Source organism: Montipora capricornis, chromosome 10 (genome assembly GCF_036669925.1).
Source record: "Montipora capricornis isolate CH-2021 chromosome 10, ASM3666992v2, whole genome shotgun sequence".
NCBI lineage: Eukaryota > Metazoa > Cnidaria > Anthozoa > Scleractinia > Acroporidae > Montipora > Montipora capricornis.
Window position 1 is genome coordinate 21,988,108 of NC_090892.1, and position 3,200 is coordinate 21,991,307.

The 3,200-nt window shown below is 40.6% G+C and overlaps 1 pseudogene; it reads left to right on the forward strand.

Annotated features, from left to right (window-relative positions):
• The first annotated feature begins 219 nt into the window (after positions 1-219).
• On the forward strand, positions 220-1,081 carry LOC138020414 (uncharacterized; annotated as a pseudogene).
• Positions 1,082-3,200: the final 2,119 nt, after the last annotated feature.

Below are 3,200 nucleotides of genomic sequence, written 5' to 3' on the forward strand. Positions count from 1 at the left end.
TTGGTTTAATGATACGTACCATCTTAATCTCAACAAGCTGGACCTTGACGATCTTCTTAGGGCGGCCAGCTATATGAACAGACCGACGGAGTTGCTATGGGGTCCCCCCTTAGTCCTTTATTTGCCAACGCCTTTATGTGTAGCATGGGGGAAACCTTGGAGCGTGAAGGCAAGATGCCTACATACTACCAGAGATTTGTGGACGACACACTGATCATTATGTCAGACAAAGCATCAGCAGACAATTTTCTCGACATTTTAAACCAGTGCCATTCCTCTATTATATAGGTTCACCATGGAGAACAAGAGTAATGGCATGCTTCCTTTTTTGGGCACCCAGCTGCTCAACAAACATACACATGTTGAGACTAAGGTGTACGTTAAACCCACAAATACTGGCCTCCTGCTACACTACAAGAGCCATGTAGATGACCGGTACAAACGTGGATTATTAAAAACGATGCTTGATCGTGCATTTCGACTTTCGTCCAATTAGCACTACTTCTCTGAAAAATGTGATCGATTGAAATTATTGTTTTCTCGAATAAAATATCCTGACAAACTTGTCAACTCTTCCATTTCACGATTTGTTGCCGCCAAAGCATCGGATCAACCTGTTCCCTCACCTACTGTCAGGGATCGATCAGACCCAATTCGTGTTGTCCTACGTACCGTTTAAAGATCAGGCCTCAGCTGATATTGTGCGTTCGCAACTCAAAGGTTGAAGTCATAAGATCCACACGACCGCTCAAACTGCGAGAAGCTAAGCCGCCGATTGTGAACCAACAGTGCCTTGTTTACAAGTTTGAATGTGACCTGTGCGATGCAGGTTATGTTGGTTTCACATGCCGCCACTGATCTACATCAACGCGTTGAAGAACACAAAAACTCTTCTTCATCAATTGACAAACATTCTTTGGCTCCAAAAGATCTTACAAAGAATTTTAGTTTTTTAATGAAGTGCACGAACAAATTTGACTGCCTCGTCTATGAAATGTTTTTTATTCAAAAGTTAAGACCTACTCTTAATGTGCAATCGGACTCTAGGCGTCTCGTGGTGGAGGCCCGAAGATTTACATAATACACTCCTTACTAGCCAATTTTCTTGTGTAAAGATGTCCGAACAAAGCTCGATTAAAGTGTTTTTCAAGAAATTTAGGTAAGAAAATTGACATTTTGAACTTTTCTGTTAACTTGAAAGTGAAGTATTCATTGAATTCTGTCTGAGTAAAGTCTTATTGTCGTTGAAGCCGTGAAAACAACTCTGGTTGTTTTTCAAGTGCAATAGAAGAAAGTGAAATTCCACCAACAAAGCCAAAAACATGGTGCAGGTAGGTGGTAGTTGATGTTGAGCATTTTAGTGAGCCTACTGTTGTCAAGGGGAGATTTGTGTTTATCTGCCGAAGCGAAGCTGGACGGAGTCGTTCGCTTTTATGGTATTTTGCTTCTGTGGACGCGGATAAATTCCAAAACTGTAATACGTCCCACCCATTATGGTTAGAAAAAGTTGAACTAAAGCAAAAAGTCTCTATAGTAGAAATAGACCTCTTTACAGTTGTGTGCTTAGTATGAAAGTGAGGGGGGGGGGGGGGGGGGAGGAGAAGGGGTCTCATTTTAGGGTGGAAGGCAGAGACAAAATTTTTTTTTGGGCGGATGTTTTTCATTTATTTCATTTTTTGTGTGCCATTTTTTCAGAATGTTAGGTTGGCTTGCTGTCTCCATCTACCACTGCATTATTCGAATTGATTGGTTAATCCATTTTTTCTAAAAAATCAACGAAAATGGGTGTTGTTTTTCTTCTCTTTTCATAAGCTTTCCTGAAGAAGTGAATGAGATTACTATCCTGGCCTTCAGGAAGCAGTAATTCCCGAAAAAGAAATTCCACCAGGTAAATATCAGAAAAGTTTACATTGCAATATTTCATGACAGCGCTCATTGCACTGATTCAGTTTAAGTACTAAACATTGTAATGCTAAACAAGACCGTTTTGAAATTGAATAACTGTAACTGAACCTCGCCTGCGCTGTAAATGATTTTCCCGTCTGCTTTTTTAGACTTGATGGATCTTCCAAATGAAGTTATTTTAAAGATTATACAAAGCATTTGCGTTTGAGGAAAGGGGTGGGCAATGAATGTATGAGTTAAGTCATGATATGGCTGTTCACTGGAAGAGATTCATATTAGATGGCAGAGGTGGTGTCCTTAGTTATACTATGGACAGCTTTCAAGCTATCGTTGTGTGGCATTCTAGCCATATAAAAAATTATGGCATTTGTATTTAATGGAGATTTGGACAGGTTCTCGGAAAGGTTTATATGTGAAAGGAAGGGTTACGTTTTTACAAACGTTGGCCGTGTAGCACTTATATTTCAACAGATTTAACTCATTAGAGTGTAATGTGAAGTGCTAGTTTATCTACCCCATATGAACCATGTGAACGTTAGCCCTACTAATGGAAATGGGTCCACAAAAGGTCAGAGTTTTTCTCTCTCTTTCACATGAACGTACAAAGAAAAAGTTGAAAGACTGGTGCATGTAAGAGTGACACGATGGGTTGCAAGGCATACCACATTCGAAACTATCTTTGACCCGTTCGAGTACATTGTCGTAATTGAGATTTGCCAGCCCAGAAGTAATGAGGTAAATGATGCTGGGACAGAACCAATGGGCTACGGCACACTATGAAGGACTTTGGGTTCATTGTCAGCTTCATGAGTGTGCAAAAGAAAGGCTAGAGCCAATGCAACCTCTGGTATCTTCAAGGACAGCATGCATCTCAATTATAATTTCCAGAAAGTAGAAGTCAATTCGAATTATGTGGACATACGCACTGAAATTGACGCATGGTTTGCACGTTTATATGAGAAGATATTAACTCTGGCAAGAACAAATGGTTCTAATGAACAACGACGAAGAATTTGTCAACGACAGGGAAATCGAGAAAATACACTAGCAGATACAGTGCTCGCATATTGGAAGCGAACGGTCGTAATTCCCTTTCTCCAGCCTTCGGAGAATTCACACATGCCTTCCAAATTCAATGACGACCGAGAGATTATCAGACGTTCCGTGATTGAAATGCATGCCCATGTTATTCATCTGGACACCAGGAAAATATTTGAGCGGTTTGTAGCACTTCACCCAAGAGTAATGTCGGCCTCTCTCGTGGCATATAGGATGTCTTAAGGTACCATCCAAGT